The sequence below is a fragment of the Desmodus rotundus genome, chromosome 7 (genome assembly GCF_022682495.2).
Source record: "Desmodus rotundus isolate HL8 chromosome 7, HLdesRot8A.1, whole genome shotgun sequence".
Classification (NCBI taxonomy): domain Eukaryota; kingdom Metazoa; phylum Chordata; class Mammalia; order Chiroptera; family Phyllostomidae; genus Desmodus; species Desmodus rotundus.
The window spans coordinates 21,626,480-21,648,596 of NC_071393.1; the positions used below are offsets into that span (position 1 = coordinate 21,626,480).

General features: G+C 54.8%; 1 protein-coding gene across 2 annotated transcripts in view; it reads left to right on the plus strand.

Moving 5' to 3' along the window:
* Positions 1–22,117, plus strand: part of PKNOX2 (PBX/knotted 1 homeobox 2) — a 285,563-nt gene that overhangs the window by 183,339 nt on the left and 80,107 nt on the right. For both annotated transcript variants that reach the window (XM_045192863.3, XM_024557448.4), the window contains exon 3: positions 10,614–10,718. The gene's annotated coding sequence lies outside the window, so the exon portion shown is untranslated. The remainder of the gene's footprint in view (positions 1–10,613; positions 10,719–22,117) is intronic.

A 22,117-nucleotide genomic window follows, 5' to 3' on the forward strand; every position in this document is an offset into this window, starting at 1 on the left:
GTGGGGGCTGCCCAGAGCCAAAGAAGCAGAACACCGGGGCACCCGGGGGCTGCCAGGCGCTGTCGTGGCCTCCTGTGCTGGACGCGTGGGCAGAAGGACTCCAACACAAGCATGCCACCTCCCCTGGCAGCGAGCGGCCAGCGCCTCCTCTCCGCTTGGCTGCGGCCTCCCCTGTCCTTGGCTACTCCAGCTTGCTACTGTTACAGGCACCGCCTCGGTCTCATTTAGGACCAGCACCCTTCCTTCTCTCATTCCAACAAGCATCAACTGATCATGTCCTGTGGGTAAGGCTCCTCTGAGGGGCAAACACCCGCTGCCATTGTCTGTGCCCTTGAGCATTCTGCCTACGGGGGCGCTAGACGGGGTTGCAATGAGCTCTCGAAAGTCAGAACGAACTCAGTGCCGAGTGTAGTTAATGTGCCACCCAGGTAATGTGCTATGGCTGTGAAGGGGTATGAGTGATTCTTTATAGAAATTTAGGAGGCTTCACAGGGTAAATAATATTTATGCGGAGCCCTTGAGGGAGGAGCTGTATTTTAGCTACTTGAGCAGGGAAATGGAGCAGAGGCATCTGTGTGTGGAGCCTGGAGATGAGAGGAGAGCACACAGCCCCACCCCAGACTAGGCTCCGTGATCTTCTGTGGAAAGGCTCAGACAGCACCCAGTTCAGGGGTTTTGTCGTGACTCTGGATTCCACCACTGCCTTGGAAAGCAGCCGTAGACAATACTGAACCAATGGACGTGGCTACGTTCCAGTAACAGTTTATTTACAAAAACAGACACCCTCAAGGTTTGCCTGGGTGGAGCTTGCCAGCCCCTGGCCTAGAGGAGAGCTGTGAGAGATCAGCCTAGAAAGTGAGGTAGGAACCATATCATGATAGGTCTCATGTACCTGAGACCTATCATGAATAGGTCTTTAAATAATAAGGGTTTTTTTTTTGCCCTGGCCGGGTGGTTCAGTCGGTTAGGGCATCGTCCCAATATGCCGAGGTTGTAGATTTCCTCTCTGGTCGGGGCACATACAAGAAGCCACCAATGGATGCATCTGTAAGTGGAACAACAAGTCGATGCTTCTCTCTCTCAAGTCACTAAATAAAAACCTAAAAAGAGAATTTATAAGGTTCTCAAGCGTGGGAGTGAATCGTCTAAGGTCACCGGGTTTATGGTCCAGTTTGGAAGGCACTGGAGAGAAGCGGGCAGCAACCACGAGGAACGCAGGCTGGCTTCGGGCATGGCCGCCCGCCTCGAGGCTGGCATGCTGGCATGTGTGGTGGACTCGGGCCTCATCCTGCAGAATCTTCCCTGCTGCCCCATCCTCCCCTCCACCCCGTGTCCCCAGGACTCATTCTGCTTAGGCAGACAGGTGACAGGTGCTACCACCTCCTTTCCCATGGAGAGAAGGCAGTTAATGGCCTCTTTCCACTCCCCCTCCCCCCAGCCAGAGCAGGGCCCTGGTGACAGGTACCTCCCACAGGCCAAGGGCTGCTCAGCCCCCAATCCCAGGGCTCCCGATGGACCCCAAGCCTGCACAGTGTGCCGTGGCAGACCCTAGGCTGCAGAGCCGGACGGGGGAGCAGTGGCTATGTGCCATCCCCAGCGTGGCCCCAAGCCCTCTGCAGTGCAAAGGGGTATCCATCCAAATAGAGCCATTTCAGATTCCCTCCTACGCTGCTTGAAGCCCCACCTCCCCAGAGCCCAAGAGAGGCCGGGTGTGCTTATTCTCCAGGTCACGTCTTGCTTCAAGGCCCTGCTCCCTTTCTCCCCATCTTGCGTGTGTGGTCTGCTTCTCTCTCCCTGGACAGCTTTCCCAGGGGGCATGGCCCTTACTCTTTGTCGCTGTGACGAAGCTGCTGCATGTACGTTTTTACTCACACAGGCCTGGCCAGCTCACTCACCTCAGGCAGGAACTCTGAGGGGGACCCCAAAACTCAGTAATCAATGCAATGTTTTCTAAATCCTCACTCAAAGATACGTTTATTGCTTTTAAAGAGAGTAGAAGAGAGAATGTGTGTGCAGAAGGGACAGAGAGAGAGAGAGGGAGGGGGAAGCATCCATGTGAGAGAGAAACACGGATCAGTTGTTGACCTTACTCACCCCGACCGGATATCCAACCTAAAACCTAGATACTTGCCCTGACCAAGAATCGAACCCGCAACCTTTTGCTGTGTGGGATGACTGAGCCACCTGGCCAGAGCATTAATGCAACATTTTTTAAAATCAAAATTCATAACAAAAATACATGATAAGCAAAACATCAAAGTTTTAAATGATAACAGGCTCAGCCACTCCCGATTCTTCTTAGATTTCCATCACTTTCTAACATGGTAGTCGGGGTGCTGCCCCGATCCTGTTTTCACGCCATTGCTGAGGTTTGGGGACCTTGAACTTTGCGCTCGAGGGGAGCAGCTCACTCGCAGCACCCAGGTCCCAGCCCTCCGGGATACCTGAGCACCAACGGGTTAGCCTTCGCACACAAGGTGCCGGCTGCAAACCCCTTTCCTGTCCCCACAGGGAGCTTCTCTCGGTGTGTCTGTCTTGCGGCCTGGCCTGCTTCCCAGCACCTCCTCTTCTCTTCCTTCTGCTCCAAGCTCTGCACTCTTCCACCTTGGAGAGCTGGCCTCGTTTTCCCGGGAGGTTAGAGGGGGACTTTAAATTCCTGGCAGTCCACTCCCTTCAGTTACCTTTGCCCCTCTGCCGGCATTGCCTGACACTGTAGACTTGATTTATGTGCCTGTCATCTCTGTCTACTGCTCTCATCTTCTCCGCCGGCCGGAACGTAAGCCCCGCGAATGCCGAGATATCTTTATGCGAACAGTTCCTGGTACGTAGTAAACACTCAATAAAGTTTTGCTGAATGAGTAACAATTGAGTTTCTTTTTCTTTAATCTCCCCCCCCCCCCAGATTAGTCCCAGTCTCTCCTTCAATAGCCAAAGATGTTAAATCTTTTCCTAAATGAAAGACCATCTGACCTGGGCCTCCACCCTAAGCGGTGCAAAAAGGCAGCAGAAGCTTTGAAATCAGTTATTATTTAACAAGTCCAACCTAGGCAATAGAAAAACAACATTTCCCAGGCAAACTCCAGGGTTTTCAAGGTATGTTGTGCATTTTTCCCTTTAAATGGGGAATGATGCCCAAAGGAAGATTTTAATTCCATGGAATTTGAATCAATAATGATTCTTTGTGTGACTTTGGCCAAAACCCTTTAAGTCTCAGTTTTGATTATTCTGTCTGTAAAATGGGAGTATTGATTCCAGCACTAGCAGCTGCACAGAATTACGGCGAAGCTCAAGCACACAGCCTATGGATGTGGCTGGAGGTGCCGGGGGATGTGAATCGTCCACAGACGCAGGGTATGTGAAGTCTCACCAACCTTGTCCACAGCAGAACCAGGGGCCTCCAGATGAGAACCCGGTGGAAGGGACCTTTCAGTCCTTACCGTCCTACTTCTCAGATGGAGACACTGAGGCCCAGGCAGCAAAGTGCCCGACGTCACCTCCCGAGCTGCTACAGGAGAGATACAGAGAGAGCCAGGCGTCCTGGCTCCGGGGCGGTTTCCGGCCTCTCCGAGGTTCTCTGTGGCTGATTACGCAAGAACGGGGATCCTGGGCTCCGCTTCCACCGCAGGCCGAAATCACTGCAGCCGGGCGGTCCCTGACTTTCAGATTCCCCCTCCAATCCCAGCCCTGCACACATGGCCTGGGCAGAAAGGCTTATTTATTTATTTTTTTACTGATGCATGCATTTATGTGTTTATGTGTGTATTTATTTATTTAAATCCTCACCTGAGAACATGTTTATTGATTTTAGAGAGGAACAGAGAGAGAGAGAAAGTGGGGGGGAGAGAAATATCAATCGGTTGCCTCCCGTATGCACCCGGACCAAGGATTGAACCCAAAGCCTTTTGGAGCAAGGGACATCGCTCCAGCCAGCTGACCCAGCCAGCCAGCACAGGAGAAAGGCATTTTAAATAAAATTCTTTTACCACCCCTTCCATATCTGAGATTCACTTCTGAGTAGCACCTGAAAGGGAATTGTACAGACACGTCCTTTCCCATCCTTGTCCTCGCTCCTTTGCTCTCCTCCAGGGGCAGTTCCAACCAAAGTCTCCGTGAGACACAAGGTGAAAATCTCCCCAGGTTGGGGACGAGGGCCTTGGGCGGCAGGTCCTCAGATGGCAGCATGTCCCTGCGCAGTGGGATTCCTGCGTGAGGGACCGGAGCCCTGAGAAGGGCAGGGAGGCACAGGGAGAGGAATTTCTTCAATGTTGCGCTTCCTGTACATTCCTTAGTGACTGAAATTCACATGCGGGGGGAAGTCACAGCTCACCCTGGAAGTCCTGGGAGGGAAAGTCAGGGCCAGCAGAGTGTTTCACTGGTGGGGGTGTCCACAGGGCTCCACGGATCCCTCAGGCCTCTCTGGGCTGCTTCGTGGGTGTGCGGCCATGACCGTGACCGTGAGCCAGAATCCACACCTTCGCAGGTCTGTGAGTGTGTCTCTGGGATTATTTGTGTGTGTGTACATGCGTGTGTGTTCTTGCCACTGCTATTGTTGTGACCATGTGTAGATCACTCTTTCTTTTAAAGAAGTTATTGCTCATTTCCTGCATAAATTACTCCATGTAAAAGGCCACCCGGAGCCCAGTTCCTAGCATCCTCTTTCAATACAGCAATCTTATCACAGCCTAGTCCCAAAACCTGTCCCAGCAGAGGCTTTTCCTAGGTTTTTTGGCAAACGAAATGTCTCTGACTCACCAAATGATGAGAAGAAGAATTTGTCTTGTTTATTTTCCAAGCGAGGCAGAGAAGCAGCCCGGTCTCTGAGCATCTTTCCCTGGCGGGGTGGGTGGGAAGGCGGGCAAGTGGGTGGCCAGGGTGCTCAGGGGCCGCCGTTCCCTCTGACCCTTACCCAGCTTTGTGACTTGGGGCGAGTCATTTTTCTAAGCTCAGTTCCCCCTTTTAAAAACAGGACTAATAACCTCCTATTTGATAGGATTGTTGAAAGGATTAAATAATATCCTCTGCTGAATATATCCGTTTATTTAATCCTTTACTCAACCAGTATTTGTTGAACACCTAATACGTCCAAGATACACCTCAGTTTGGGATTATATAATCTAGTGGGACAGACAGACAGACTGGCAAGCGGACGAGCAGAATTTGGGGGGTACGTGCTAGGAGAACTGTGCATAGGGTGCTTTTTGCCACTCGAACCGTCTTCATGGCTGCGGAGCAGCCGCAGGGGGACCAGCTGAAAGGCCACGGCTGAGCTGAGGTGTGGCGGGTGGAGAGGAGGGCAGTGGAGCTCACTCAGCCTGGAGGCCACACAGAATGATTAGCTTGTGCCGAGTGCACTGGCCTTCTCCTGCTTCTGGAGAGAGCCGTTGGGGCTGGAAAGGCTGTCTCAGAACCAGGGTCACCCAGCAGCCTGGTTGAAGCTAGAGGGTCTGCCCACTGGGGAGGGAATGGCAGGGAGTAGGAGAAGGGACTGAGCCCTCCTGAGGGGAAAGGAGGGATGGAGACAGGTGGGCTTTGCAGGGATTTTCAAAGGGCTTCTGTGGGGACAAAGTTTTCACCAAGAGAGGAAATCCTGATGGGAAAATTAAGTGACTTCTCTACATGTAGGGCTGGTATCAGTTGAGTTAAAAGGGATATTTGCTTTCCGTGATGGATTTGCTATCACCGGTCTCTATATTTTTCGAGGTCTCCTGGTTGCTCTGGGCATTCTCCCTCATTCATCATCCCATCCCTTAACAAACACGCATGCGGCCTGAGGCCAGGCCAGAGTGGGAAGCGCGGGGGCGGGAACACCTGATGCAGGAAGCTCAGAGCTTATGGGAGGGATACCTTTAGGAGCACGCACTAATAATTTAGTGAGACACAGCCTGGAGTTCATGGCTAAGAATTCTGGGCTTTCTTTTAAGAGAGGGATGGCCCCAACTATTAGGGGGACAGAAAGGAGGGAAGGTCCTACCCTGTGTGGGGTAGGGTGGCAATGAAAGAAAACTTTACAGAGCTGGATCTTGAAGGATGAGTAGGATTTTGCTAAATACGACCTAAACAAACTGTTATTACTGTCATTATCGTGAAAGACAATAGTCACCATTTATTAAAGTTTAGCCTGTGTCCGGCTGCCGCTTCGCCTGTCCCCCTGCCCATCAAGTGGCCAGAGCCCAGCCTCGGGATCAGGGCAGTAGCCCTGCAGGCCACTGCTCACCTCTGGAGGGGACGGACTTTGAATGGCAACAAAAGGGAAGGTGGTGGGTTCTGTCTGGCCAAGATCTAAAAAGGCACACCCAGGCCCCCTCCTTCAGGGCAAGGCAGGCTCAAATGTGGAGGGGAGTGGCTCAGAGAGGTGGCTGGGGTAGGAAGGGTGGTGGTGACCCTGGGCAACCTTCTTGCTCCAGCCCAGCTGTCTTTCATCCCCCCAGTGCCCCTGCTGTGTGACTTGCCTCCCTGTGCTGAGGTTACAGGCTGCATTTGTGCTGGAAGCTTCCTCCAGGCAGCCGGCAGCCTGGCCGCTTCCAGTTCTGGGAAATGCATGTGAGTTGTAGCCCTGAAGTGTGCTCCGCATGGGGCCCGCAGTGTCCCCTCGAGTTGTCCTTCCTCTCTCAAACGTACACTTTGTTAGTGCCCGAGTTGGGAGTGCGGTGGACTTCTCTTCCCGAAGCTGGGTGTGATTCCTCTCGGAGGGGCCCCAGCTCCTTGGTTCAGTGCCACCTTCGGGGTGTGGGAGGGGGCAGAGGTGCAGCTGGGGCAGAAAGAGGACAAAACCAGCATACAACAGCAGCCCGGCGCCGGGAGGGAACTCCGGCCCCTCAGCACCAGAGGGGACAGCAGCTCTAAGAGGCCGAAGGACATACCAGGTAGGCAGGGCTCCTTCCATCTACAGCCCTGCCCTGGACTCTGTCCTGTGTCCCTGCCCCTGAGACCGACAGCCAGAAGCAGCGCCGTTCACACATCACAGGGTACAGTTATTTCCTCATCATCTAGATTGTGGGCACCTCGAAGACAGGCAGAGTGTGTGTGTGCATGTATGTGTGCGTGCACTTCATCTCCGTACACCCGGGCCCCAGCACGTGGTTCTTCACAGATGGAGGCTAAACTGAAGCAATTTGCACCTGTCCAGGAAGGAGGGGGGAATAGGGGACAGTAAAACTCTACCCAGGAACAGAGCTCCTGTTCCCCTGGCCTCAGACACCCGGGAAGGTTGGGGGTGGGGGTGGACTCCCAGGAGTGGTCCAGCCCCCGACTCAGGGCACATCACCTCTGCCCATTCCTTGGGGAGCCCAGCCTTTAATGGCAAGCACTCCCTTTGGACTGGGAAGACATCTGAGAGCGAAGAGAGGTGGGGACGTCGGAAGAACAAAATGCCCAGAGTCAGAAGACAAGCCACTCGCCGGCCGTTTTCTTTGGACCGCCGGTGCTCAGCCTCCCTCAGCCTCTTTATCCACATCTGTGAAATGGGAACAGCCGCCCGGCAGGGAATAGGCATCTCCCGCATGTTGCAGAGTGGAACTCGCAAACCGGCGGGACCTCCCTACGAGTCATTTGGAAAATTTCTTTGAAATGACCGCACCTTTAGATTTGGCTGCCCCAGCTCTAGAAACTTACCCGCAGACAGCGGCTGAATCTGGAGCAAAGCTCGGCTACGAGAGCGAGTGTTACTTCTTTATAATATCAGAAACTGGGAATAACCACAACAACGGTAGAAATTTGGCTGGGCGATTCCAGTGTATCCATAAATGGAGTGTCAGACAGCCCCTGAGATTATAATATACATATTCTTTATGTGCAGTGGTATTTATGATGTGTTGCTAAATATAAAAGGGTGGTTACACAACAGCACTTAGAGTATGACAGGTTTTTTTTAAAGCAATTCTTTTTTGTTTTAAATCCTCACCTGAGGACAGGTTCATTGATTTTAGAGTGAGAGGGAGGGTAAGAGAGAGAGAGAAGTATCGATGTGAGAGAGAAACATCGATCGGTTGCCTCCCGTAAGTGCCCTGACCCGGGGTGGAACCCGCAACCTTTTGGTGTGCGGGTCGATGCTCCAACCAACCGAGCCACCCGGCCAGGGCCGTGTGACACTGTTTTTAAGAAGAGTTCTGCTCCACATATTAACTGTGGTTACTTTTGTATCAAAGGATTAATTACAACGAACCTAAAATTTCTCCCTCTTATTTATTTTGTACAATAGCATGTATTATTTGGTAAAGGCAATACAAATTGAGTTACTATATTCAAATATGGACATTTAGCATTTAACATTAAAGAAGATATTACATGTGAGAGTTCTTTGCAAACTGAGGAACTGTGCAGACGTCAGAGAGAGTCTCCGCCCACGAGGGGCGTACAGTTGGGAAGACATAAGAGATCCCTGAGACCCTAGCACGTGCTACCGAACATTCGAGAGCTGTCAGGGGAAGACCAGCGGTGTGTTACCCGGAAACACCGGGGAGGTAAGATGGCTTCTGGCTTCAGAGGAAAAAGCCGGAATGTTTGAGCTGAGCATGGAGGAGTGGTTAGGGTGTCGTCAGGCAGAAATGCAGAACTGGCAGCAGGAGAGGGCGCGCAGGTCTGGAGATCGGAAGGTGGCCTGTTTGGAGGGAGGGCAGCCAGGCTGTGGGGGATGGGTGAGAGGTGAGTCTAGAAAGGCAGGTAGGGACACACTGCAGGCACGTTGGAGGCTGTGCTTGGTGAGGCGGTCGGCGATCACTCGGTGCTTTCTGTGAGTCAGGAGTCACTGAAAATCCCGGAGGAGGAGGTGACACAGACTGTAAGCCCAATGAGGGCAGCGAGGTCCTCACGGCTGTGTGGGCAGGCCTGGCGTGGACGGAGGCGGGATGAAGTCGGGAAGCTGAGTTCAGCTTCACTGTGGGGCGAACGTGGGGAGGAGGGGACCTGGCCAGCATGGTGGGTGGGAGGGGGGGCGGGGGCCTCTCTAGGTCACGTCGCTGCGAATACAAAGGAGGAAAGACCATCTTCCACCCTGACTGGAGCGTGGTGGGAAGTGGAGGGGGGAGAATCAGACGTGTCTCCCAGGCTTGCTGCCTGGGGGGTCAGGGAACTGGAAGTTGTCCACTGAACTCACAGGCCAGGCCACCGGCAGGAGGGGTGGCCGTGGCAAGCGTGGTACAGCAGTGACTTGGTGCTCACAACAGGCTTTCTCTCAGTTCCTCCTGGTCCTCGGGCCCCTCCAGGTGGCTGTCCTGGGGCTGGCAACTTGGGGGGTGGGGGGTGGGGACCCAAGCCTCCTGCTGCTGTGAGTGTCTGGAACCCTCAGCACACCCCACATTCTACCCTGGGGAAGAATGTGGGGTGTGCAGAGAAAGGTTTCAGCCCAGACGGCGCGTGTCCGTGGGAAGTCATCAACCACCCTGCCTGCTCTTGGAGCTGCTCTCAGCTCCTCCCTTCCCCTAGCCTGCCCCAGCTCCCTCTCCCTGCAGCCTGGGGCTCCTTCCTCCCCAGGGGTCCCAGAGGCTGAGTCTCTGCTCACTCACCGCCCGGCACTGCACACACAGAGGTGCACACGCTCACACGTGCTCACACTCTCTCCCTGACACTTGCGCACTGGAAGGAAGGTGGAAAGTCTTGTTCAGGCGACATCTGAATTTCCATGTCTGAATTTCCACCTCCCACTGCAGCTCCTGGCGGGGCCACTGCTGGCTCCTCCCTTGTCTCCTCGCTGGTTAATTACATTCTTTACTAAGGTGCAAATGTGTTTTTACAGGGAGACTGAGATGGCGTTAACTAGGACGGAGCTGTGACTGTTAAAGATGCATTTACCTCTGGTGCAGGGCTGGGGCTCCTGGCTGAGGAGGCGCCAAGCAGCCGCCCCCTGCCCCGCTGCCCCCACCCTGCCCTGCCCGCCTTAAACTGCTTGACGCACAGGGGGGAGCGGGTGTGAGTGTTTGGGAAATGCCAGGCCAGGCCGTAGGGCAGCGCTGACCACCAACCTCCATTTCCCAACGCCGTGGTCCGTTTCAAATAGCGAGAAATAAAATGGATTTGCTTTAATCTAAAAATAAACGGATAAGTCGTGGAGCCAAAGCGACCTTGGGGCCACAGGCTGCCTGCCCCTCACGGTTAACGTCTACCTCAGGCCCATGGCTCTCCCAATGACTATCCCTGCCTGCTGCCCGTGGGCAGCACCCCCCACCCCATCCGTGTCTCTGCAGGCCCCCAGACCCCTGAAACCCATCCCCACACCTGAAACGGCCGTACTTTCTGCCCTTTCCTCTGTCTGTGTTCCCAACAGTTTAAGACAAGGGCCCAGACATCACTGAGACCCGCCTGCCCTGTTGCGGGAGGGTGGGGAGGGTGGGTCGCGTGGACACCCTGTGTCAGGAGACCAGACAGGTGACACAGGGTACTTCCCGCTGTGGTGAGCGGCTGGGCTCTCCAATGGCTGGGTGGGCCCCAGTGGCCGCACGGAGGAGGGAGACCTGAAGGGTGACGGTAGCGGCAGCCCGGCCCGCAGGGCAGATGCACTGGACCCTGTCCAGCAGCCTGGGGGCGAGGCGGGCGGTGCGCACAGCGGGCGCCCCCCCTGCTGGTCCAGGAGCCCTCGCCTCCAGCTTCGCTTCTGAGAGCTGCTCTGCCTTTCCTCACAGGTGTGCTGGCTGGAGCTGACAGAAAGGCTTTCTGGCCCAGCTGGAAGTGAGACCAGGGGGCAAGTCTCCCGAGAGCCATCCAGGAGCCGCCAGGATCACCCAACAGTAAGAAGTGCTTCTTCGCCCTTTCGCACGTAGTTCCACTCTGGGCAGACGCTCTTGTCTTCCAAAAGCCTCGAGACCCAGCCCGCGACACTGGCCAGCCGGCCCTTCGCACGCGCTCCCTTGGAGAGCACACTCCGGGCTGTCTCGTTTCTCAGGGACAGGGAGGGCGCTGCCCTTCCCCAGTGCCTCCCCTTTCTCCCGCACACCCTGTGAACAATGAATTGTGTGGGTACAGATGGCTGGGCCGCTGCTCTGTCACGGCGGGGATAACAGTGGTGCCCCCCGGCCCCCCTGCGGGAGCGCGCATGGTCACCTAGGGGTGTTTGCTAGAAGTGCAGTTCCTGGATTCTGCATCCAGGAGTCCGCATTACCGCCCGGGAGTCTGCACCTCACGTGGTTTTGATGATGAACTTGAAGGAAACTGCATCCCAGGTGTTTCTGATGAACTCTGAAAATTGTTCTTTAGCGTGTAGAAAGCACTTTGAATAGAAAAATCTCATCTAATCCTCTTATCAGATAGGGTTTTTTAAATCCCCTCAAGTAACTTCACCATCTCAGAGATGTATCAGTAGACACCGGGATTTAGCAATCCAGTTACCCCAAACCACTTTTCTCTTCCCAGTATGCCATGGTAAGGGCCAGTTCTCTTGTGGTGAGATTGGCCCCCAACTCCAAGGGCCCCGGGTGAGTTTTCCTGCTGTCTCAGGGCCACCAGGACCTTACAGTTCATCAGCCGTCATTTGGGGAACAGTAATCTTTGCCAACATCCTCACCAAAGCCGGTTTCCCCGGGGGGAGAGAGAGCGTTAACCAGAAAGGCGAATGTTCCTGGGCCCGCCTCCCAGGCAGGTAGTTGGGGAAGACATGGATATTCAAGAGGACCACCTTCTGAGAGCGACACGACTGGCCAGTGACCACTGTCCCCTTCCTATGCCCTTTGGCTGTTTGGGGAGCTCTGTTCCAGGTGCATTAAAGTGGGGCGCATGCTGGAACTTGCTGTGGCTCCTAGAGGTGAAAGCCAGAGACAAGGGCATATCTAGAGGGGTCAAGGCTTCGGTGAGTGTGAGTTGGGTGATGCCCACTTAGGAGACAGGCTCACAGTCTCCGGGGCCTGCGCGCACAGGGCTATTGAAAGGAGTCCACTGCAGGTGATGGCTGTGGGGGGCGGGGTGGGGGCGGGGGTTGAAGAAGATAGGGAGATGCTGGCGTCCAAACCCACCAGACAGCACCTGGGAGCGTGGAGGGGCCCCTTCCCTCCCTACGTGGTAGAATGTGGGGAAGGACCGGAACAGGTAGACGGAGTGCTCAGTCCGGCCCTGGGTTCTTTCTGTAGAATGGAGACTTCCGGGGATGAGACAGCGGCCACCTCAAATATCACCCCGATTCCTCCCACCCTGCAACACACACACACACACACACACACACACACACACACACACACACACACACACACTGACCACTGAGCGGTCTTGCTGAGGGAGTGCCAGGCTGGTCTGTGCTGGGAACCGAATATAGTTGACACTCTTGCTCGGATGGGTGCGATCGGCGGGGACAATTTTTGCAACTGATACGGGAAGTGTGGCAATCAGAGGAGCGACCAGCTGTCTCACTTAAATTGTTAGCTCTCTCGCTCTCTTTTTTTAAAATCGTTTTTGCTTACATAATCCACCCCCTTTTTATTTTCTAATTCTCTCCTTGCAAAGCTGGCACCAGAAGGGAAGGGCTGGGGCGGAGGGGGTAGCAATTACACATCAGTTTGGGGAGCATTTACATGTTGCAATTAGAACTTTAAAATAAGCCTTGTTAATGATCTCCACGTGTCCGTGACACACCCGGACTGACACAGTCTCCCCTGGGCCTGCCTGCCTCCCCCAAGTGAGCGGCTTGGTGGAGGCAGAGGCACCTCGGGAGACACAGGGAGGCCGGGGCAACATCTGAGTGAGCCCTCAAGGCTGGTAGAGGACAGGTGTAGAGCTGAGCTCCTAGAAACCAAGAACGGGGCAATAGCTTCTCTCTTCCTCCCAGCCCATCTCCTTGCACCCCCAGGCACAGCAGTAAGAAAGGGCACCTAGCTGCTGATACCCCCAGGGCAGGGGCAGATTTTCAGAGTCCCATCTGGGCCAGTGGATAGCCTACTTCCCCCCGAGAGCCAGCCAGTGCCTTGGGTGTTCCTGGCCTGGGGAGACGGACTGGTTCTGTGCACAGGGTTCTGGAGGGGAATGGGATTGGTTGTGTCCCAGTTTGGGAGAGACACTCTTCCTCTTACCATCCCGTCATCTCGCAGGTACTGACACCCTCCGATACCGTAGGCAGGGACTGGGAGCCAGACGAACCCAGACCCAGGTCCCAGCTCCGCCGCTGGGATAGCGCCTCCCTGGGCAAGTGAGGCAGCTGCAGTTTTCCGACCATCGCTGTCTTCAGGTGACTGGCGCGATCTCTTTTCTCACAGGGCTTTTCTGAGGGTCCCACAGGGTGATGTACTAGAAAGCCCTCATACAGCGTCAGGCACATGGTGAATGCCCGTGCGCTGTGGGGCCCAGTGCCCCAGCACGCTGCCTCCCGCCCATGTGAAAACCGCTCCTTTCCGTGGGCACAGAGGAAGCGCGATCTGGTCTGATTTCTCATGTCAACAGCCCTCTGCACCCTGAGCAGCTCCTGAAATGGATCACCCCCCCACCCCTCCACCCCCCCACCTCCATCTCCCCATAGGGTTCCCAGCGGGCTGTGGCTTCAGGCCTCTGTCCCGGGCTTCCGCGCCTCAGGGCCCCTCTTCCTGACTCTGGCTTTTAACAAGCCCTGTTCTCTCTTTTCTGGCTGTGAATCCAGTGGAGTGAGCTCATGTGAGGCCCCACTTCGGCTCTTCACCTGCCAAGCGAGGGAGGTGGTCCCTGAGCTCTCCGAGCGCCTGTCAGTCCTCACACCTGCACCTCTTGGCTTCTCGTCTTCACTCTGGGTCTCCGTCAGTTGTCTCTGAGGAAGGCCTTCGTCCCGGAGCAGCTCCCTCCAGGCCAGACTTTGCACTGATCACTTACAGCCAAGAGCTTACGCTCCCTGCTGGAAACATCCATAGAATAGCTCCTACCTAGAACAAAGCGGATGCGAATCTTACAGAAACCGGAGAGGGAAGACTCCTGGAAGCAGGCCACTCGGTGCAGGGCAGAGGCCATAGGAAGGGACCACACCACGTGGGTTTCAGTGTTTAGTTGGACAAAGTTAAAGATTGTGTTTTAAATACTTTCCTAGAAACTTGCTTTTTTAACCTGGGGCACATAATGGACAGCGTTCCGGGTCCAAATGAGTAGATGTCCTGCATTAGTTTCAGCTGCTGCATGGTACTCTCTTACCCAGATGTTTCATGACTTTCAGTTATTCTAAAAATTAGAATTAAAGAGTATGTGTAAGGAAAAGCGAACAATGTGCAAGATATAAAATAAAACACAATAAAAGGTGCTCCTCCTCTCCCAGCCTCGACCCACGAGGTTCACCGCCCACCGCCAACCGCAGTGCACCGCCGCCTCTGGTTTTAGGTATTCGCTGGCTGGTGTTTACTATGGTGGATCGTATATTTAAGTCCCTCCTTCGGAGTCTGTGTCTTTACCTGGTAGCTCCCTACTATGAAAGCCGGGGCAATTGGCACACATTTTCCCCTTCCAATTTGTGCAAGGTGATCATTTTTATCAAACTACATTTGATATCTATTTTTAATAAAGAGTATTACATCTAATATAGTACACATGTCATATGGTATATCTAATATAGTACATAGTATTATATAGTTATACTATTTTTAGTATCGTAGTAGTATATTTAGTATCTTTACATTAAGGCTTAGAAGGTTAATATCCTATCATATAACTGCAGTGACCTCTGCATTCTGAACTATCAGGTGATTATAAAGTGGAAATAGTATTCAACTATGGGAGGCAGTAGTGCGACTTGACCGTGGAAAAGGAAGTGAAATTTTTCTAGAACCTTACGAGCCCCCCGGGGTAATGGCCAGCCCCCCAGCCCCTCCCATCGCCCCCCACCCCAGCAGTCCACACTGGGCCCCATGCACGGGTTCTGTCGCCATTGTCTTCTGCCTCCTGCTGCTTTGTTTTGCTGGGACATTTTTATATCGACCGGTGGGAAATCAGCTCTGAGTTCTTACGCGTCCCAAACAGACTGTTTGCTCTTCAAGCTCGACTTGAGTTCATAACCCTACATCCAACATCTTGAAGACGTTCCTGTACCATCTTACTTCTTGTCTTTTTTAAAAAAATTTTTTTATTTGTTTATTTTTAGAGAGAGGGGAAGGGAGGGAGAAAGAGAGGGAGAGAAACATCAATATGTGGTTATCTCTCGTGCACACCCACTGGGGACCCGGCCTGAAACCCAGGCACATGCCCTGACTGGGAATCGAACCAGGGACCCTTCGCTTCACAGTCCGGCACTCAATCCACTGAGCCACCCAGCCAGGGCATCTTATTTCTAGTCTTGCAGTGGGAATTTATGGAAACATTCATTTTCTTTTCGCCTCAAAGTCTTGAGATTTCCCCTCTGCGTGTCCAAGCTTGACGTTCACTGGCTCCCTTATCTTTCTCGTGGCTCTCAGTGCTTGGGAAACCCCTCAGTCTGAATCGCCTGTCCTGCTTCCGCTCAGGAAAACCCTTCATCTCATCGTCTCCTTCTTTATTATGCTCAGTCCCCTCAGTTTTGTTCTTCTGGAACTTCCTCTGCCCAGCACAGAGCCTGGCACATAGTAGGTGTGCAGGAAGCAATTATTAAATTTGTTACTTGGGACCTGGATTCAAATTGGGTCCCTATTCCCAACTTGCTGCGTGAACTTGGGCAGGTTTTCTCATTCGAACAGGAAGAAATCAGACCTCATGCCCACTCAGGATGCTCCCTCTTTGCCACCATCCTCTTCTGCAATCTGCTCGGAGCCTTGAGGCCTGAATTCTCCTGGGACAAGTGAGGGGGAAGCTGAGGTCAAGCTTAGGGCAGCTGTAGTGGCGCCCCTCCCACCAGGGACAGTTCCCTGAACCCTCCAAGGCTTCATCATCCCCTCAATGTCCCCCTTGGGGACTTCTCTCCTTGACCCCCACCAGTCATTGTAAAATGGGCTCCTTTCCTCTTGACCCCACTTCACCCATCTCCCCTACTCCTCACACTTGCCCAGCCCACAGGCACACTCAGCTCCTGTCAGTGACATGATCCCTGGCCATGACACCTGTCTCAGTGACAAAGAGACAGCAGACGCCCTGACCTGAGATGGCTATGCCCTAAAGAGAGAGGATCAGAGAGGCCTGCCCACAGCAGGAACCTGCCCCTGCCTTAGGCTACCTTGTGCCTTTGGGGTGGCATCTTGGATGAAAATTCCCATTTACTCCTCCTTTCCACCCTGAGACTGGCTCTAGGGACAGACACCCCTTGTGCGGTCCCCCTGCCTGCCCAGACCTACCTGCTCTGGACAGAACCTCTAGATCTGGAAGCCAAGGCGCCCCACTCCTTCTCCCCGAGGGCCAGACACGGGAAGGTTCAGATGAACAAGGGCTCAGACCCCAGGGGACCATTCTGTTCTAAGTTGGAGGATCCTAATTGGTCCCTGAGCGCCGGAGTCCACTGGGCAAACGCGCCTTCTTTTCTTGCACCGCTGGTCCTTGCCCTGCCCTGAGAAATGGGGTCCACCTTACTGGAGAAAGAAGAGGGGAAAGTAGAGGCACAATCTTGAACTTCAAGTCCACAAAATTCTGTGTTGCAGGCTGGACTTTCATCCCACTGAGACCACAGTGACAGGAAATGAGCTGTCATCACAAAAAGCAGAATTCAGGTTTGATGCGAGTTAGAATTTTCAGACAAGTTGCTGGTATTCAAAGCTTGTGCTGCTCACGTGAAACTCTTCTCCTTGGTGCCTGAGTACTGAAAGGGCCAGCATGTGACTAAAGGTGTCCCTGTTAGAGGCCTGAGAACGACAAGCCCCTTTTCCAGGCTGGGGGTGGAAGGGGGTGGGGCTTGAGAGGGGACCGCCAGGAGCCAGTGGGAGGCACACCGCAGCTGTCCTGTCTATTAATGGCTGCCTGCTTCGGAGGCTGTGGGTGACGACGGCTGCCTGGGACCTCTCCGGTCTGAGGGAGGCAGGAGAGGAACCTGACATGAGGAGATGCAGGGAGGGACTTCTGCAGGGGGTCAGGTACGACTCTGGGAGACATGACGAAAGATGGGACGCCCCCTAAGGATCCCCTGACTTGAAAAAAACCAGTACCACTCAAACACACAGGCTTTCCACAGATACAGACGGAGGCCTCTTAGCCTGTGAGTCATGGGCACATTTCCCACCAGAACAGGGACTTCTTGCAGCTGTGGGTGGTCCCCGAAATACCATGGGTGGGGTGGGGAAAGAAGGCCAGGCAGAGACAGGCACAGAGAGCGGGCTAGCCCCTCGCTCCCTCCCACCCCACTGCCCCACCGCCCCACCGCCCCACACCACCTGGGCTGCCCCATGGCCCCTCGGTCCTGGCTGACAGGAGGGGGACCCTGAGGGCACCCCAGTCAATGTGAGTCACAGCCCCAGCCCCAAAGCTGCAGAGCACGGGGTCAGGGTACAGGCAGCCCCGACTCTCGTGAAGCCTGTGTCCCCCGAGGTGCACTACCAGACAGCTTGAAAGATGCAGTTGGGTCCCCATGACACATCACCTTCTAGATACGTCTTCAGCCATGTGTCTCCGTCATTTCAGATCGGTCAGTTTCGTTCCTCCCTTCGTAACTGAACCCACAGTCCAGCGAGTCTATGATCGACACTCGAATTCGCCTCTTTCAGCCCAACGTGCCCACCTTCTTCTCAGGTGCATCACACAGATGAGACCCGCCTTCTTACCGCTGGTCTGAGAGCTTTCAGCTCTTCTTTCCCACTCATTTCGGAAAACCGCTGTGAAGTGTTTAAACATGCCTGTGTGTGCACCACAGTCCGAACTTGACTGGGTGCTAGGAACAAGCTGTTGAACCCGCCCCCTCCCAAAGGCACCAGTGTGTTCCACTACCTGGGGCACAAAGGCCCCCGTTTGGTAGATGTCTGAATAATATCAACGCCACCCTTGACAATTCGGGGCGGCTTGTTTCCACGGTCACCTTCTCGGGGCCCCATTCTCCTCTGCTGGTTCCTGCCTCCACCCCGAGGCTCCTAGCTTAAATCCAAACTCCAAAGTCAGACCTGAGTGTCCCATTGGGAAGCTCTTCTGACCTCTCCATGCCCGAGCGCTCGGTCCCATGAGGAGGGGCAGCCATCACACCTACACTCTGTCGTTATTGAGAAAAAGAAGCAAGACTGACCGTGTGAGAAGCTCAGTGCGTGCCCGGAGCCTGGGGAGGGCTCCCTGCTGGAAGTTGTTACTCATGGTGTTATCATCTCACCCCAATCCGCGTCCGCTCTGGGGACGCAAGCTCATTCTCACTGGCCTGTAAGTGACCAGTGGGGCTTCCAGTTTTCCTCCCCAAACGTGATCGATTGTTGCACGTTTGAACGGCAAACTAGAAACATTATATTGTGACTGAGTGTGTATTCAGGATCTCCCTGAGAAATCATGTCGCACGGGTTCTTTTCCCCCTGGGAGGAGAGAGAAGGCAAAGCCGTGGTCTTTTTCCTTTTTTTAAGATTTTATTTATTTACTTTTAGAGAGAGGGGAGTGGGGGGAGAAAGAGAGGGAGGGAAACATCAACGGGAGAGAGAAAGAGAGAGAGACGTCGAATATTATTGTACCTGACCAGGGATCTAACCCGCACCCTAGGCATGTGCCCTGACCGGGAACCCAATGGGCGACCTTTGGCTTTGCAGGAAGATCAGTCCAACCAACTGTGCCACCCGGTCAAGGCCAAAGCCATGGTCTTGTCTGCCTGGGAGCATTAGGTTTAAAGGCAACGAAGACATAGGGAGGGAAGTGGTTTTCCATAACACGCACATGCACACCGCGACTGTTCATGCCACCTCGCCCTCTCTATCTGAAGGCCAGGCTCCCAGTGAGAGGATGGCCCTGCAGCAGGAGGCAGAGGCCGGCTTCACAGGAGAGAGGGGTTTTGAGCCCCGTTTTGAGGAAGGAAAGGGCAGGGTGGTGCGGTGCAAGAGGCCTCGCTGGCCGGGGACAGGGCCAGCCCAGGCACGGAGAAGACACTTCTCAGAAGGTGGTAGAGGGTGTGTGTGCTCAGTTGGGGCTTGAGTGGCAGTGGCCAGGAGGAGACTCACTGCCCAGCGTCACTTCTTCTCTTGTGGCAGTCACCGTTCTCCCTTCCCTGGGACTGCCTTTCCTCCCTCTGGCTGACCTCATGGCTGTGGACTCTCCCTGGTCCTCCTTTTTCTTGTGAGCTCACCCGAAGCACCCCAAAGGCCCGAGGGGAAGGGCAGGCGTTGGCTGGGTAGGGCCCTATCAGGGACCAGTAGAGGCTTTCGATGGTAAACTGAGCCTCGAGGGCCATTTGCTTCTACAGCCCTCACTCCTGACCATTTATTTTTCCTGGAGGAATTTTTAAAACTGGAACCAGGTGCCATCCAGCCAGAGGACATGGGGCAGTCCTGCAGGGAGAAGAGGCCTGGCCGACCCTCTTAGGATCCTCTGCTTCCTGGAGAACTGAAGGCTTTGCGAGTGACAGACCAGGCAGGTGTCAGGGCCGCATACCTCTGCGGACCGTGAACCCAGTCCGGCTGCTGCAGACACTCCCTGCCCACCCCTTACTGGGCCCCTGGACGCTCCTGCTCTCCTTCCCCACCCCGCCTCCCAGGGAGCGGCTGCCGCCCTGGCGCCTCACACAGCAGCAGCGCTCCTCCACCTGGGTCCTGGCACCAGGGCTGCAGGGCTGCCTCTACTGAGCCCTGAGCCCCAGGGGCCCGGCCTGTTGTTTTCTCAGCTGGGTTCCAGAGCAGCGTCTGCTGTCAGCTCTCTGCAAATAATAACAAACCTGGGAATCGGGCTTGTCGAGGGGGATTTCAGTCCCTGGGTTCATTTTCAGATTTGTTTCTCAGTGTGCGTGCAGACAGGAGGGCACGTGATGGTGTCTTAGGGGAGCCGGCCGGTGGGGGCCCCCAGGTGCCCTGTAGTCCACCCTAGGTGCCGCCCCACATCCCCACCCCCCGCCCCCACATTGGAGAGTCTGTCTCTGCCCCCTGATGGCTGGGGTGGCCTGGAGGCTTGAAAGAAAAAAAATAACAATTGAATAAAAGGCCTCAAGCTCTCTCCTTTCCCTGCTCCTCCCCACCTCTCCCACTCAGGCTATTTAGACAGAGATGAAGGGGGCTGGAGATGAAAAAGAGAGGGCAAGACCCCAGTCTCGGCAGGTGGGGAGAAGGGCAGCCGGGAGTCTACCTGTGTTCTCCACCCCTAGGCCAGCGGAGAGGCCCCCTGACCTCCCTTCCAGGGATGCAGCAACAAGGGGCGGGGCTCCTGGAAAGGGAAGGGCGTTCTAAGTGGAGCATCACTGGCCAAAGCGGGACCCAGTTGTGGGAGTGACTTTAGGACCAGACTAGCGATGCCCCTCTCGGGGGCAGAGAAGCCTCCACTTTCCAGCAGATTAGAGGTGACCATCGGGGTCGTGGCTGCTGTCCATCCCCCGTGCAGTCAGGCAGGGGAAGTGCAGCCACTTCTTTAGGAGAAGAAGGCAGGGGCTTGGCTCACTTTACAACTAGCGTGCTTCCCCTTCCCCACCCCTTCTGTTGGTTGGTCTGTTTGTTTTATTTTGTTTAAAGGAACAGAGAGGGGACGTTGCCAAGTTGTAAAGTGCTTACGGAGGCGATGAGGATCGTCATCAGGTGCTGAGGGCTGGAGGGGAGAGCGCTGGGAGAGCTCCTGCCTGCTTGTGCGGGATTGATTCTCAGATGAGGGCGCAGCAAGCAGCTGGATGAAAGGAATTATTGTTAAGCTCCTCGGTAGGAAGATCTAATGGACAATTGCTGCTATCAGGGGGAATTAAATTGCTGTTTCGGTTTGTAAAATATATCAGCAGCTTTTTGAAGCCAGAAAAGGTGTGACAACCAAAGTGGGGGCGGGGGCTGCCACTTTGGGGGCCCAGCGTGGAGAGGCAGAGGCGGAGCCAGGCAGTGGAGGGCTGGGGCAGAGCAGGGCTCCCTCTCCTAATTCTGATTCTGGTCCACTTTTTGAAGCCAGACTGAAAAATAGCTAAACAGGGGGAGTCAAGGAGGGAGAGAGGTGGCCCCGGACCCCGGGTCCTGCTGTGCTGGGAAGGCCCGTGGATCCGAGAGGTGTGGCGGGAGGCAGTGGGGCAAGATGGGGTTCCTCTCGAGAGATTGGGCAGGGAGAGGAGAGTGATGTAGGTCTGTGACCTCCAGCTAGCAGCCCTGCTCACCCGCAGGGTGTAATCAAATCCTTTGCCCTGTGTGACCACTAACCTCTCCCCTCTCCACTAAACTGTGGGCTCCCAGGGATGGGGGGATAAAATCCCCTTCCCCCAACTGGGTCTCTCCAGCCAAGCTTTTGCTGGGGTCAGTGAGGGCATAACTGACCCATTGACCCAGCCACACAGGGGGCGAATTGTTATTCCAGATAAAGAGCAAAGAGCAAAATGGCCTTGGGGGCGGGGAGGGAGAGGAGATGGTGGCCTCTGGAAGGAGGAGCACAGGCGGCGGGAAGAGGCCCCGCTCCGGGGTGGACAGGGGGTCTCTGGGTGTTGTGGCTTCACAGAGGCCCATCCGCCTTCCAAAGACCACTCACTCCAGGGGCAGCTAGGGGCCGGGCGGGAGGAAGGGGGGCGGAGATTGCCACATTTCTCAGGGCGCAGAAGCCGGCAGGCCTCGTCCAAACTCAGGCTGCTCCCGCTCTGTCTCCACTCTGTTCCCTGGAGACCAGCCTCACAATAATAGGGCCTGACTGGGTGCCACCTCCCGAGCAGGCTTCCCAGAAAGGTAGCAAATGACAATCAGTGCTGAGAGCCGTGGTGGCCAGAGGGCCTGAGTTGCCCTCTGTCGTGGTTGTCCTGTCTGCCTCTGGCTGGAGTCAGGACAGAATTATTTCCCACTGAGAGTTCCAAGTGGGACCCAGAGGGGCACCAGGGGAGTGGCCCTCCTGGCCGGGACATCCTACAAGGACTTGGGCTCTGTGCCAGGTCCAGTGTCCCCAGGACCTGGTTAATGGAGTGAGGGCTCATTTTCAACCCGAGTAGCCAGCCAGCCTTTAGGACAGTAACGAGCCGGGGCATCTGATCCCGAGAGCAGTGACAGGTCCACACCTTTATTTCAAGATGCATCGCTCTGAGCCGCCAGCACAGGAGACCTAGCCACCCCCTTCCCACCACCATTTCTTTTCCAGGCCTGATTTATAGTGGTGGGGTGCTTTGTTTCCAAAAGATGAATATCACACTGTCACCCGCAGCTGTCTCTCATTTTTATTTGTTTTTAAATTTGACTCAAAGTCCAATTCCCTA